Source organism: Cricetulus griseus, chromosome 6 (assembly GCF_003668045.3).
Source record: "Cricetulus griseus strain 17A/GY chromosome 6, alternate assembly CriGri-PICRH-1.0, whole genome shotgun sequence".
Taxonomy (NCBI): domain Eukaryota; kingdom Metazoa; phylum Chordata; class Mammalia; order Rodentia; family Cricetidae; genus Cricetulus; species Cricetulus griseus.
Window position 1 is genome coordinate 151044704 of NC_048599.1, and position 15695 is coordinate 151060398.

Consider the following 15695-nt stretch of genomic DNA (forward strand, 5'->3'; position numbering starts at 1 on the left):
TCCTTCCCATCACTCCTATCCCCTTTTCTGGTCTCCACCCCCCAAATACTCTCTCCTGCTTTCTTCTTTTTTAATTTAATTAACTTTTATTCTTACATATGAATGTTTTGTCTGCATATAAGTGTGTATATCATGTGTATGATTGGTGCTCAAGGAATTCAGAAGGACATTGGGTCCCCTGGAAACAGACTTACAGATGGCTGTGGGAGGCCATGTGGGTGCAAGAACTCTGTCCTTGTGCTGTCATGTTGCACATGTTTTACTACCCTCTACTACCCTTTCTTGCTCACTCCTTCCTTTAGACCTCTTCCGATCCTCCCATAGTTCTCAACTTAATCCTCACACAATTCTGAGAGTCAAGTACTGTGAAGTTTGCCTTTTCCACAGCACTCACCTACAGCTTGATGGGCACCAGTGGTGGAGGCAGGTCTGAGAGCCTGCATGTCCCAGCACCTGAACCGGCTCCTTCCTTCTCAACCTTTCTAGTGTTGCCTGGTCTGGTCCCCCTTTTGAATTTTAGGGCAAACAGTAGCAAACCATCCTGCTTTCACACAATCAAGCACCTTGGAAACCCACTAATGGTAGACTTCAGGGAAGCCACTCACTTTAAAACCCATAAAGCATAATTATGTTGCACTGATGGCCCATTATCTGATGCCATTTCATGACACCGTGCCCGATTGTCACTCCACTTGGAAAGGCCCTCTGCAGTGAATCTCCTCTGAAAGACCGTCTCTATTATCTCCAATAAAGTGAATCTATACCATAGAACAGTTGAATTATGGTACCCTATGATGCGGAGTCTCTCAATGGAGGAAGAATGATTATAAATTAAGTCAGAGCTGCCTGTACCTGGCAGGGAATATGTATATACACGTACACTCTACCTGCTTGTTAGATCAGTTATTAGAATCTATTCAGGCACCACAGGAAGAAGAATGCAGAGGAATTAAACATGTACAAACACAAAGAGGTGGATAGGGAACTCGTGTTCCTCTGATCCCACCCAGGGCTCCTATCATACCTCTGAATCCCAGAAGCACCACTGAAACATTTGCCTTTTCAGTTAACTGTAGACTTTTTTTTTTTGTGACACTATCTAGGGAATTACATGCAAAGCTAAAAGGTGGCAGCGAGAAGCCTGCTGTTTGCTTCTTCCACAGAGGGCTTGATTTTTCTTCTGTTGCAGGTGCACATTTACACAGTGTGGCCAGGTTGGTAACTGAAGACAGCTTCAACTGTTGGTCAGCATCCTTGAGAAATGTCAAGATGAAGGGAAGCAAGCTTGAACAAGAAACAAAGGGTCTCTGGAGTCCTGCCACATCTCTGATTGGAGGCAGCCACCCGATCATAGCTCATAGTTTCCTTGTCCATGTGCATTGGAGATAACCTGGTCCCTGCATAACAGACTGTACTTCACCTTAAGCCAGAACTTTCTCATTCTGAGTTGCTTAAAAAAATAAGCAGCCCAGCCCTGGATGTCACCACCACCCTGGTGGCAACATAGGCCACTCAGATCCACTTCACCCTGGCTGCTGGGGCTATGATGATCTGGGGGGTCTGCACTGCCATCAGTGACCCTGGTATTAACCAGGCCTGAGCTGCATGGGACCACACTGCTGCTGGACCCATCCAGATCTGAGAAGTCTGTGCTGCTACCCAGAGCCATGGTAACATCTAACCCCAAGCTGCTACCAATGACTATGTTAGTCTGTGGTCCTGTAGCATGTGGGGTCAGTGTTCATGTTACCCAGGGGCCCATGAAAACCATGTGTTGAACCATATGTTGACATATGAGAGCTGCCCCACCCCTCAGTGACCCCACCCCCACGAGACTCACATGAGAGCTGACCCTGAATCTCCCCAGCTCTAGGAAAATGGACCCTGATGACCCCAGCACCAGAAAGTTGGCCCCACTCCTAATAAGAGAGCTGACCCCTCACACTTGGGAAAGCTCACCCCATTTCTCAACCAAGGCCTGGAGAGCCTTCGAAGAGTGGTCCCAATGGCCTGGACCAACCAACTCAGCTGCTACACACAGGCAAACATCCAGGGCTTATAGTTGGCACACCCCAACAATAACTCATTTATGACCTGCTGGACTGTGTGAAGGGCCTAATCCCGTGGAACCATAGCTGCAGGATCTCTGTAACTGGGGTAAGCAGCAGTGTTAATAGAGGTTTCTCTGTCCTGCCCTGCCCTGCAGCCACTTTTAAAGAATCACTCAGAGGCTTAATGTTAATTACAAAATGCTTGGCCGAACAGCTTGGGCTTATTGCTAACTAGCTCTTACTGTTAAATTGACTTATTTTTATTAATCTATGTTTTGTCAAGTGTCTCATGGCTTTACCTGTTCCCTTGGTAGATGGCCAGCCTCTCCCTGACTCTATCGTTTTCTTCTCTGTATCTCCATGTGGCTTTCCTGCCTCATTTGTATTCCGCCTAGCTATTGGCTTTTATTATCAACCAATGAAAGTAACATATTCACAGTGTACTGATGGGTTATCCCATAGCACAGAAGAATATCAGATAGGAATGTTGGTGGGGGTTAAGTATTGATGGTGTACCAAAGCCAGAGACCTTGAAGCTGACCAACAACTCATTACACAATCAACATTTGCAAGCATAGCTGTTTGGACAAAAGGGTATACTGCGTGCTACACAGCAGCTCCCAGTGCCACTAAGATGAATGAAGAAATAATGGAGAGGTAGGAAAGATGGAAGATAGAAGTGTTTTTCTTTTCTTTTAACTCCTTTAAAAATTATTGTTTATTTTTATCTCATTTTTATTCCTTTCTAGGATTTCTTTAGGGGCACTACGAGAGTGAGGAGAGGGTATGGAGGGACTAGGAGATGAGTGGGATAGGGATGTACAATGTGAAATTCCCAAAGAATCAGCAAAAATGGAAAAAGAAAAAAAAAAAACAGTCACAGTTGCAATATATAACAGACAAACAAAAAACAATCCAAATAAACAACCCAAACCAAACCCCAAAATTTTCCTAACTCAAAACTCTCTCTTTAAAAAGTAAAAACTTCAGACTACAAAATGGAAGAAGTAACGTGCCTGGAATGCTTCAAATAGTCTGTTTAGAAAGTGACTGTGTTGTGTAAATTCCCAGGCTGGATGCAAATAGGATGGGTTTTACCTGGCTGTGAGGGTCACTCATGTCTTAGCCAACTGCAATCTGGGAATGGGAAGTCTCTGGTCTTTTGCTTTCCAGGACTAGAAACTTATCTATATAAAGAGGAACCTGTTCACATCAATCCCATTTATTTTTGAAGAAATTTCTTTTCTATGAGGGCCCCAAGGGAAGATAAATGAGGAGCATTGAGTCGACCATGAGGGTCTAACTTTCAGATTCTGGAAAAGACACATAAAGGTGAGGTGAAGAACTGGGTTTTTCCATGGTAGTGGGGGGGGGACACTGGTCTTTTCTGTATCCACTAATTGTAGACTGAAAAAAAATGTCTTTTCTAGAATGTTCTAGTTCTAGAATTTCTGGTACTGTAGTCATTAATGACGGCATCCCTGAAGGAGGTATATCTACCCTAAGACCCTTTAATACCTATTTTAGTTCACATTTTGTTTAAAAAAATTAGGAAACTTGTTTTTCCTCACAAAAGTAAAAATAATTTAATTCATAAGTGTGTGTGAGAAGGAGTTTGATGACTGGCTTCAACAATGACAATTACCATCTCTCCATCAAAAACAGTGTCTGAAAAATCCCCCTTTTTCTTTCTTTTCCCCTTTTCTTTTTCATCCCTGTTCCTCTTCCTCCTTTGCAAACTGAACAAAGAATCTCCCTGGTTGGTAGTGAATGGACCTCATTGCTGTAAAAATGACTATTTTTAATGGTCCAGAGAAGATGTAAATGAACCCTTCCAAAAGGGCAAAAATCTGATTTGGTCAAGTAGTTAAGTGATGAGATATAATTAAGTAGTTAAGTTTTCCATACTCTGCATAGTGCACTAAGGAAAATGAAGTTCAAAGAGTTGTTCTCAGTCAGATCAGACAGACAGCAGTTCTCTGGGATGCTCGAATGGATGTAGCTGAGATGATGATGATGGCTGCCATGATGGTGATGAGGACTGGATAATGGTAAGAAGAGCTAAAGAGGGAAGAAGAGAAAGGATTTGCTATAAGCCTTAAATGGTAGTTTCTTTAAAATGTAAAGACATATTTCTAATTTATTTTTACACGAATTAATGAGGAGCATCTTTAGAAGCACACTAGCACATGGTTCCTCTCTAAGTGTTCTGTGACCAGGGTGTCTGTAAAGTTAGTTACTGTCTTTCCAAAGTGACCTTTGGAGATGAGGGCTGTTGGCATAATGGATTTCTTCTCTCTCCTCACCTCTCCTCTTCTCCCACCTCCTCTCATCTTCTTCTGTGTTCAGACTAGGATTTACATTATTGGGTCCTTCGGTTCTCAGGACTTTAGACTTAAACTCATTGTTCTGACCAAATATATAAAGGAAGGGTCTGTTTAGCTCAAGTTGTCAGATGGTTAATTCAATCATGGTGGGGAAGGAGGGTGGGGTGGAGCAATTCACTTCATGGTGGACCAGTAGGAGAAAAGGAAGGTACTCTCAGACTTCAGCTGGCTTCCTCCCTTTTATTAAGTCTGGGTGCTTAGCACATAGGATGACTTTATTCATATTCAGGACAAGTCTTCCTCTAAGCAAACCCTCTATGGATAAACCCCCATAGATATAACCATACTATCTCATAGGCAGTTCCAAATAAGTCAAGATTAACCGTCATGGATATATACCACTATCTTTCCTGCATCTCTGTATTACAGGAGGCTTTCTTGTTTCCATAATTCCTCCATGTCTGTCTGTCTATCCATCTGACTATCATTATCTATCTATCTATCTATCTATCTATCTATCTATCTATCTATCTATCTATCTCTTCTGTATTTTCCATCATTTTTTTATCAGGTCAGTTTCTCTGGGGAATTCTAAATTAATTCACTGATCCAAACAACTTTGTATGGAACACGACAGACTTTGACAGGGGCTGTATTATTATTATTTTGGTTCTTTGAGACAGAGTTTCTCTGTGTAACAGCCCCTGGATGTGCTGGAACTCTCTTTGTAGACCAGGCTGGCCTCAAACTCACAGAAATCCATCTGCCTCTGCCTCTTGAGTGCTGGGATTAAAGCCATGCGCCATCACCACCTACCAAAGACTGTGTTAATTATAAGTAGTGGAGCAAAGTAACTTTGTCCTCAGGGAGCTTTACTCATTTGTCCCTACCTATAGAGTGCTTTTTTATGCCCTGATCTTTTTAAAATGCTTTATATTTATGTATTTATTTTATGTGTGCAAGGTCTTAATTCTTATTTTACACTTGTATCTTGTGATTCTGCACTTTTGACTTCTATCATTAAAGTCAGGAATCACAAACAGGTAAAGATCATGTACAGCTGTGTCTTTGGGTAACACAGAAGAATATGGGTGTATTTAACAAGTGACATGTGCTAAGCAATTTACCCATGCTGCCTCATTTAACCTTCAAAGCAAGCTGGATTGCATCATTTCCATTCTAAATAAAGAAGACTTCATGGTTTGTAGCATTTTTATGGAATCTTAGAAACTGCTTGCAGTGGACAGAATTGGTATTCTGGGCAGCAGCCATGGCCACCAGAATGATGTTTACAGAAGGAAGGTCGGGTTGGAGGAGACTCTAGCTGTGCCATGACGAGCATGTCTCTTCTGACCTGGTCCCCCTTCTCTAAATATCCAAGTTCTGAAGTGGAAGAGAAAAGACTTTGGGAAGGATAGACTACCGTCTTCACATGCTTGAAGCCCTATCATGTGAATGTAGAACCATTCTGAGTAACTGGGAGGTGACTGGAAGGTTATGGTGGTTTGGATGAGAATGGCCCCCAGAGGCTCCTATATTGGAATGTTTGGTCTTCAGTTGGTGAGACTGTTTGGGAAGAATGAGGAGGTGTGGGCCTGTTGAAGGAGGTGTGCCACTGGAGGTGGGCTTTGAGATTTAAAAAGACTAATCATTCCTAGAGTGCTCTTTCTCTGCTTTATGGTTGTTGTCTCTCAGCCACAACTCCAAAACCATGCTTGCCAGTCTGCTGCCATGCTCCTCACCATAATGGTCATGGACTTCTGAAACTATAAGCCAAATAAATTCTTTCTTTCATAAGTTGCCTTGGTCATGATATCTTAGCACAGCAACAGAAAAGTAACTAAGAAGTTAAGAATAAAGTAGAACTTGTAACAAGAAAAGCTGTTTATTAATTACTTTTCTCTTGCTGTGATAAAATACCCTGAATGAAAGCAACTTATAGAAGGAAGAGTTTATTTCATTTGTTCTGGGAGAGACCACAGTAGTGGAGGAGGTGAGAGCAGGACACATGTAGGAAGCAGAGCAAGCAAACTGGAGTGAGGTTATAAAACTCTCACTGGGGATCCCTGTGATGTACTTTCTCTAGAAAAGCCACATATCCTAAAGGTTTCTTTACCTCTCTAGACACCACCAACTGGGAGTGTTCAAATACACAGCCTATGGCGGACATTTCTACAGCCACCCATCAGGAGGATTGCTTTTCATTAGCATAGTTCAAGCAAGGGTTCCATGAAAGCAGGTAAGAAATAGACACCTTTGTGGGAAGATTCTAGATCCAATGAAATTTTCTCCTGGAGTCTATCACACTTAAGAACTTCGAGAGGTGGGCATGATGACACACACCTGTAATCCCAGCATCATGGAGGCTGGGAAGGTTGGAGACCATAATGGACAACATGTCTCAAAAACATTAAGAGTTGGACATATAGCTCAATGCTAGAGTACTTGACTACTATATTCAAGGCTCTGGGTTCTAGCATATAGTGCTCTAGCATATAGCTCAATGCTAGAGTACTTGACTACTATATTCAAGGCACTAGAAATTAACTAAGTCAGGCAGTGGGGGTACTGAGAGGCAGCTGCAGGCGATCTCTGAGTTCCAGCTGAGCCTAGTCTACAGAGCAAGTTCCAGGATAGCCAGGGCTACACAGAGAAACCCCATGATGAAAAAAATTACTTCAAGACTAGCAAGGACTCTGTGTAAGTAATTTATATCCTCACCAGGAAGTTAAGGCAGGTGTGTCCAGCCATGAAGAGGTCATTGCTGGAGTCTGTGGTTCTGTGGTTCACTTGAGCTGTGTTATCTACCTGCCTTAAGTTGTTGAGTCTCGTGTTTCCTTTGGTAAGATGGGTGCAGTGCAGCAATCACATAGAATGGGAACCCATCACAGACCTTGGCAGATGTCCTCTGCTCATTCAGTTCTCATGGTAAGTATTTTTTTTTTTTTAAGAGACAAGGACCAATGAGACAGGCGAGGTTCACAGTTACTCACCTCAAAAAGACTGGTGAGGAGCCAAGAATGTTCAAAGCCAACAGGGAAGAGCTTCAGGCAGTGGTACTCCCCAAATGCTACTTGAGAGCCAGCACTCCTCACAGTCTGTCATGTTTTCAGTCCTTGGGCTGACTCCAGGTTCTTTGCAGACTTAAACAAATGTACAGAAGCCAAAATTAATGCAGGAGTATCTAGAGGCCGTTCACGGCTTTGGCTGTCCAGTGAGGCACAGCACCCACTGCAGCATTCCTCCCCCGCCCCAGTGTTATGTTTGCTTAGCTGCTGGTTTTGGGTCTGAGCACTGGCATGATGATTTATGTCCAGATTCAATTCATGGTCTTCTCCCAGCCTTGGGCTTCTCCCTGGATTACTTATTTATGCTCATGATTTATTCCTCACTACTGAAAAAACTTACTCACTATAATGGCCTTGTTTTCTGTACTTAAGCATTTAAGTCTTCCAGCTTAGAAAACAAAGGCTCTGGATTCCTTTCCCTCTTGCCTGCTGAAATGCTTTTCCACATCCCAGGGCTGATTCATGTCAGCAGACTCTGGAAGGTTTTTTGTTTGTCTGTTTTTCTCTTTTGTAATTTAAAACGTATTTATTATTAAATGTATGTGAAGCATGTTTATTCCTACAGAAATTCATGGAGTCTAGAAGAGGCCATTGGTCCTCTGAAACTGGAGTTGCAGGTGGTTATGATCAACAGTGTGGGCTCTTGCAACTGAACCTATGTCTTCTGCAAGAGCAGCAAGTGCCCTTCACCACTGAGCCATGTCTCAAGGCCCTCTAGTAGGTTTTGACTGCACAGTATAACAATATGCGAGCAACAGTATCAACTAATGTCCAGTGTACGCTGGGCACTATTCTAAACACTCTGGATGGAAGACACTTTCAGTTCTTTAATCATTTATGAGAGAGGGCTGATAGTTACAAAGCTTGACTAGTATACAGCTCCTTGGGTTCTATCTGCACTAACTCCTGTATCTCTTAGCTTCATAACAGCATCCTGCTCACTGACACATTTGCCTCTATTTTCTTCCACCTCACTATGTCCCTGTAGGTGCTTTCTGGAATCTTCTTTCAAAACCTGATTTCATACTGTGCTTTGAGGAAATCCAATCTAAAGCAGCATGGACTGTGTCAGTACTTCTTCACATTTTAATTTTTTGAGATAGGGTCTCACTATGCAGCCCAGGCTGGCTTAGATTCCATATTATGTAAGCCAGGCTAACTTCAAACTCAAAGAGATCACCTGACTCAGCCTCCCACGTGGTGGGACTAAAGGGGTGCACCACTATATATATAATATATATATATATATATATATATATATATATATATATATGTCTTTTAGTCCCAATCACGTACTCTAAGAATCCTTGGTGGTAAAATGCAAGACCTGTTTCAAACTTTACAGAAAGTAACAAGAGTAGAGGCTTGAGAAGTTCTTGTCTTGCTGTGGAATCTTAAAGATGGCACATGAATGAGTCATGGTTGTTGGCTACACAATGTGTCCTTGAGAGAGTTGGTCTCTGGCCTCTACTTACCTGGATGAGGCCAATTCTAGATTACTCAGCACCAGTCAAACCAGTGCATATGATTGTCCAGCAGAAACTAGCCAGATCTGAGCCAGAGAAGCCAAAATAAACGAGAATCAGGAGAAATGGTAAAAGTTTGTTCCTTATGCCAATAGTGTTGGGCCCAATTTATTATACAGCAAAAGCTAACTCGAATAGTCCTGCTGATGCCATTGGTGAGCATGGAGCCAGCTGGGCCATGTGCTTCCTTCTCAAGTTCCATGCTGTGTTTGGGTAACTGAACAAGATGGGAGGATTTAGAGAAGACTTCTGACTATGATAAATGTCCCCTTAAGATTTTTCTTTGAAGCACAACATGCCAGTCTCAAAATATGATGTATTGTTATTAATTATAATGTGCTTTTTTGTAGCTTGCTTTCCAGGGAGAGTTGGTTGGCTATTGTATTAGGGTTCTCTAGAGGAACAGAACCCATAGGATCAATGTCTTTACTAAAAGGAGTTTCCTTAGATTGGCTCATATGATATGGTTTGGGTAGTCCAACAATGGCTGTCTTTCACTGGAGATTCTGAGAATCTGCTAGATGCTCAGCCAGGGGGGTGGGGTGTCTCAGCAGTCCCAATCTGGTGCAGAAGGCCTGGAGAGCTGCTGGTCCTCAGTCTACACTGGAAGCCTAAGGAAGCTAGTTTCAGTACCAGCAAAGGAATGCAGCCCAAACAGCAGGAAGATAGATGAACCTCCCAACAGGGGTACATTAGGTACCTCTATATCCTTTTATCTGGGCTGCCACCAGAAGGTGCCACTCATATTTAATGTGGGTCTCCTTATCAAATTATCTGATCAAGAAAGTCCCTCACAGGAGCACCTAAGAGCTTGCATTTTAGTTGATTCCAGACCCAGCTAAATTGACAAGCCAGATTAACCATCTCAGTTGTTATGCATGCCAGTCATCTCTAGATAATGGTTCATGATCCTGAAACCCACTGTGAAACTGTTATGCAAAAATGGATGGTTGGGTCACTTTTAAGAAGCTGTTGCATGTTTTAGGCCCCTGTAGCATCTGGAATTGCTGGTTTGCTACTCTAGTCTCAATCCACACTATTCAGAATGGTCTGGAACAAATGCTTGGAGAGCAAACCTATCTTTCAGATGGTACCATACATGGGGGGTTATTCTCACTGTAGTAAATGTAACTTTAATGAGAAGGGCTTTGAGGTTCATAGTCTGAGTCCCTCTGACCAAAGTGTGGCACAGATGTATGAGTGGCACAGAAGCGGAAGGAAGGGAAGCGGCAATGAAAACTAACCAGGTGACAGAGAGGAGGAGGAGGGATCAGGGTCAGCTGGTCTCTTCTTTTTGGAGGAAAATAATGCCACATTCTCCTTCTGACAGTCACACTTGCATTTGCTTTGTTTTTAATCTTCTCAGTGTGTTATGTTTAAAAGAGATAGATATTTTAATATTTCAGTGTCTCTGTCCTTTATCATGGTTCCTCATCCCTCTCCTACAGTTCCCTCACCTCATGTGTGGGAAAACCCACCCTCCACCCCTGAAAGATGACTGGAACTCTTCAGTGACATGTGTAATAGGGGGTGAGTGTATTCTTGGCTTGCAAGCAAACTGTGTAGGTAACACATTGAATGAAACTCAGCTTAGGTTAAGGAGACCTGATGGTTTGATTTGGCCTGTTCTGGTACCTTCTGCCCTCAACTCTGGATCTGAGGTGGTGTGGTGGTAAACATGGCTTCCATTCTGATTTTCTGGACAATTTCTGTCAATCATACACATGAAAGTAGGCACTTCCTCAAAAGTGGTGAATGGGGCCAGGGGAGGTGGGCATATCTCTTATTTTAAAAATAATCTTTCCTTTTTCACAATGCTTGTCTCATGCTACCTTCCTAGGTTCCTTTATTTTATCTTCAAGCAGGGTTTCTCTGTATAGCATCCCTGGCTGTCCTGGAACTAGCTCTGTAGACCAAACTGGCCTCAAATTCACAGAGATTCTCCTGCCTCTGCCTCCCAAAGGCATGCACTACAGTGCCCAACTGGGAAGAATCTCCTTCCCTGATTCTTGCTTCTTTCACTAGATTTATTTAAAAGGTGGATAACTGAAATATGTCACTTTTCCATCAGTAACTCTTCTAAGAGTTAATGCAGCTGATCCTGGGTGACTGACACAGAAAGACAATCTGGAGTGGCAAGGACAGTATTTATGCAGAGAGGCTCAGGGCCACCTGGAGCAGCAGCCAGATACCGGAGTCAGATACAGGTAACAAAAAAGGAATATGGGTCTAGGTGCTGCTCTGCCCACCCCCAACCTCCCCCATCATCACCTGCTTGATTCTGCCTGAGCCCACCAGGACAAGAGTGGACTTGCCAAGACCGGAAGGCCCACCCTGAGTTCGGACACACCTTACCCCATCCACTTTCTGTGCTCTGTCCTGCTGAGGGCACCTGAACCTCAGGTGAGTCTGGGCATTGCTCTGTTCCCCAACCTCCCCCATCAACCCCTGCTTGATTCTGCCTGAGGCCACCCAGGCAAGAGTGGACCTGCCCAGACTGGAAAAGCCCACCCTGAGTCTGGACACACCCCACCCTTGTCCACCCACCACCCTCTGCCATCCTACTGAAACCAGAGGCTGACCCTCCGCCAGCCACCTGAGAGAGAGAGGGACCCCACCTGCACTCACTGGAAGAAGGGATGGGAAGAAGACAGAGTAAGAACACACTCAACAACAGAAAAACCAACAGAATCAAGGGACTTCACACCAGCAAGATCTGAAAAGCCCAACACAAAGGAGGAAGAAGAGATGGATCTCAAAAATTATCTTAGGAAGATGATAGAGTCCTTTAAAGAGGAAACAAGAAAATCCCTTAAAGAAATAGAAGAAAAAACAAGCAAAAAATTACATGAGATGGAGGAAAGGACAAACCAAAAAATTCAAGAAGTAAACAAATCTCGTAAAGAATCTAAAGAAAGCTAAGAAAAAACAACCAAACAAGTGAAGGAAGCACTCGAAACAGTTCAAGTCATGAAAGCTGAAATAGAAACAATAAAGAAAACACAGAATGAGGCAATGCTGGAAATGGAAAGGCTGGATAAACAAACAGGAACTAAAGATATGAGTATAACAAATAGAATTCAAGAGATGGAAGAAAGAATCTCAGTTGTTGAAGACTTTCTAGAGGATATACAGTCATTGACCAAAGAAAATCTCAAGTCCAACAAATCCTTAACACAAAATATCCAAAAAAGGTGGGACACCGTGAAAAGGCCAAACCTAAGAAAAATAGGTATAGAAGAAGGTGAAGAAATACAGCTCAAAGGTACAGAAAACATATTCAACAAAATCATAGAAGAAAACTTCCCCAACCTACAGAAGGATATGTCTATGAAAGTACAAGAAGCTTACAGAACACAAAACAGACTGAACCACAAAAAGAAGTCCCTCGACACATAATAATCAAAACACTAAACCTTCAGAATAAAAAGAAAATATTAAGAGCAGCAAAGGAAAAAGGCCAAGTAACATATAAAGGCAGACCTATCAGAATCACAACCGATTTCTCAATGGAAACTTTAAAAGCCAAAAGGTCCTGGATAGATACCCTACAAACACTAAGGGAGCATGGAGGCCAACCCAGACTACTGTACCCAGCAAAACTTTCAATCACTATAGATAGAGAAAACAAGATATTCCGTGACAAAACCAGACTTAAACAATACATATCCACTAATCCAGCACTATAGAAAGTTCTAGAAGGAAAATTCCAACCCAATGAAGATAACTACACTCACAAAAACATAGGCAATAGATAATCCAATTTTACCAAACATGAAAATAAACAGGAGGGCAAAATACACACACAATGACACCACCACCAATAAATCCAAAACAAACAAAACCAACAATCAATGGGCATTAATATCCCTCAATGTCAATGGTCTTAATGTGCCCATAGAAAGATACAAGCTAACAGAATGGATACAAAGACAGAATCCATCCTTCTGCTGTTTACAGGAAACACACCTCAACTTCAAAGGCAGGCGTTACCTCAAGTAAAGGGTTGGGAAAAGATTTTCCAATCAAATGGGCCCAAGAAACAAGCTGGTGTAGCAATCCTAATATCTAACAATTTAGACTTCAAACTAAAATCAATCAAAAGAGATGAAGAAGGGCATTTAATACTCATACAGGAAAAGTCCATCAAGATAAAGTCTCAATCCTGAACATCTATGCCCCAAATACGAAGGCACCCACATTTGTAAAAGAAACATTACTAAAGCTCAAACCACATATAAAGCCACACACATTTATAGTAGGAGACTTCAACAGCCCGCTTTCACCACTAGACAGGACCAGCAGACAGAAACTTAACAAAGAAATAGAGGGTCTAACAGAAGTTATGACCCAACTGGGTTTAACAGATATCTATAGAATATTCCACCCAAACACAAAAGAATATACCTTCTTCTCAGCACCACATGGCACCTTCTCTAAAATTGAACACATAGTTGGCAACAAAGCAAGCCTCCACAGATACAAAGAATTGAAATAACCCTCTGTATCTTATCAGCTCACCATGCTTTAAAGCTAGAATTTGTCCCGCGCCCGCTCTGTATTCCTCGCCAGCAAGAAACACACGCAGGACACTCGGATCCTTCTGCAGACAAGCTTTAATGCATTAGACTGAACAGAGACTGAGCAGAGACTAAGCAGAGACATTGAACTAAGAAAACCATCCCTATATAAAAGGCTGACCAGCCGCCTGGGACGTATTACCCTATGAATGGCTTCAGCTCCTCAGGCAAGTATGAGCCACGGGATAGGCAGAGATCAAAGGAATGGAGATTACCCAGCGCCTGTGAAGTAATTCACACCTTGGTGTCTTCAGGCAGCATTATAATGCAGGAACCGGCTTCCTACATATCACCCTTTTTTTATTAATTAATGAAAAGGCTTTATATTATTACAAGCAAATAGGTCACCCATATGTTGAGGGATAGAGGCAGGGGTTGACCTTCCCAAAATCAAACATTAAGACTGTGTACGAGAGTCACCATCAGGCTGTCAGTTTGACCCGAAGTACTCCCGACCTGTCCTCTGCCGTTTTTCTGGGAAAGGGGATTCTCAAGGCAGGTAACCCTTATGCAGGTCAACGTACCTCCCAGAGAAGCCTGTATAATAGGCAACTCTGTGCGATGCCTATGCTCAGCATCCCTCTTTGGGGCTGCACAAACCAGACACTCTACCCTGTGCAGTGAGCCTAGGCTCCGGGTGTGCAAGAGCTGTCTGGCCGGCGGCCTATCGCTTAGTAGCCAAAAATATAAGCGCTTGGATGATCTCTTGGTTTGAGCCCTGGAGCTTACATGCCAGCCAAAGAAGTAACAGCATTTCGCAGGCGGCTGCATCAAACAATTATATCCATCCCTTTTCTCACAGACCAGCCAAAAATAACAGCAATCTGTAAACGGCTGCATCGAACAATTACCCCCACCCCTTGCCATCTCTCCGCCAAGGACAGGAGTTAATCTGGATAACAATAGCGGCTCTCAACTCCCGGGGGTAGAGGGTGGAGTTTCGACTTTTGAAGGTCTGCAGAGGCTCTTCGGGTGAGTCTTTCTGGGATCCACAGAGGATTTTCTTCATCCTGTGGAAAAACACATATCGCTCCCCTGGATCTTATGAGAATAGGATCCGGGCCTTTCCAAAAATCAGTTAAGATATCTTTCCATTTTACCATTTCCTTTTGGCCTTTTAGTTTTTGAGGTGAGACGCTTGGCCCGAGCGTCAATGTTAATGAGGCTTTAAAGCCCCAGGCATTCCAGGCCTTTAAGAAGTGTTGAATAGCAGGCATGGCCTTTTCCCCTATCAAAGACTGGGAAAGCCATCTGTAATTTTTTTTTTTTTTCCTCTGATGGTAAGAAGGAGTCGGTTCCAAATAGTGGGTGTGCTGATAGAAGTACACCCGCTGAATTAACAGGCGATGGCCTCATATTTGTTTTTACTTTTGGCAGCTCCTCCTCTAGCTCTGCTTCTTTGTTAGAGTCTGAAATCTCAGAGTCTGAGCTGCTCAGCTCCAAGGCTTCCAGTTTCGTTGTAGGGCAGCTCCTAAATTTACCGGGGTGTGACCGGCCATTCCCCATTCTTTCTCCCTCCTTTTTTGTCTCTCCCTCATCCAGCTGAGCTGTTTCTTTTAAAACTTTATCTCTTGAGCTTTTAGAGTTATCAGAGCTATCAAGATTTAAAGCTTTATACACTCCCTTGTCAGTAGACATTCCAGGAGGTCTTTTTTTCTTATTTGTTGCTGTATACACTCCCTTGTCACTAGACACCCCGGGAGGTCCTTTTTTCTTATATTTTATTGTTAGGCGCGCCCCATCTCTCACTACATTCGGTTTCTGATATGTAATTTTGGACTTCTTTAAGATTGCTACAACAGTGAGAAAAGTCAAAATAGCTCCTAGTAAAAGCATAGAAGCCTCTATATTAACCTCCCACAATAGCAACATTCCCAAGCCAAAGTCTAGAAAAATCATACCTCTCCGAATTTTTCTCATTACATTCGGTTTCTGATATGTAATTTTGGACTTCTTTAAGATTGTTACAACAGTGAGAAAAGTCAAAATAGATTAACCTCCCAAAATAGCAACATTCCCAAGCCAAAGTCCAGAAAAATCATACCTCTCCGAATTTACCACCCTGCAGTTCTGAATCCGCCTCGTTAGAGGGGTCTCTGAGGTGCTGGAGATGTTAAGCGTCCCGGGTTTCAGCACCATATGT

At 42.8% G+C, this 15695-nt stretch overlaps 1 long non-coding RNA gene across 1 annotated transcript; it reads right to left on the reverse strand.

Annotated features, from left to right (window-relative positions):
- Positions 1–301: 301 nt before the first annotated feature.
- Positions 302–14811, reverse strand: LOC113836519. The gene is made up of 3 exons (XR_003486823.2): positions 14435–14811; positions 8351–8352; positions 302–315 (listed from the first exon to the last, which is right to left on the reverse strand). It is a non-coding gene; the product is annotated as an uncharacterized LOC113836519 (long non-coding RNA).
- Between the last annotated feature and the right edge of the window lie 884 nt (positions 14812–15695).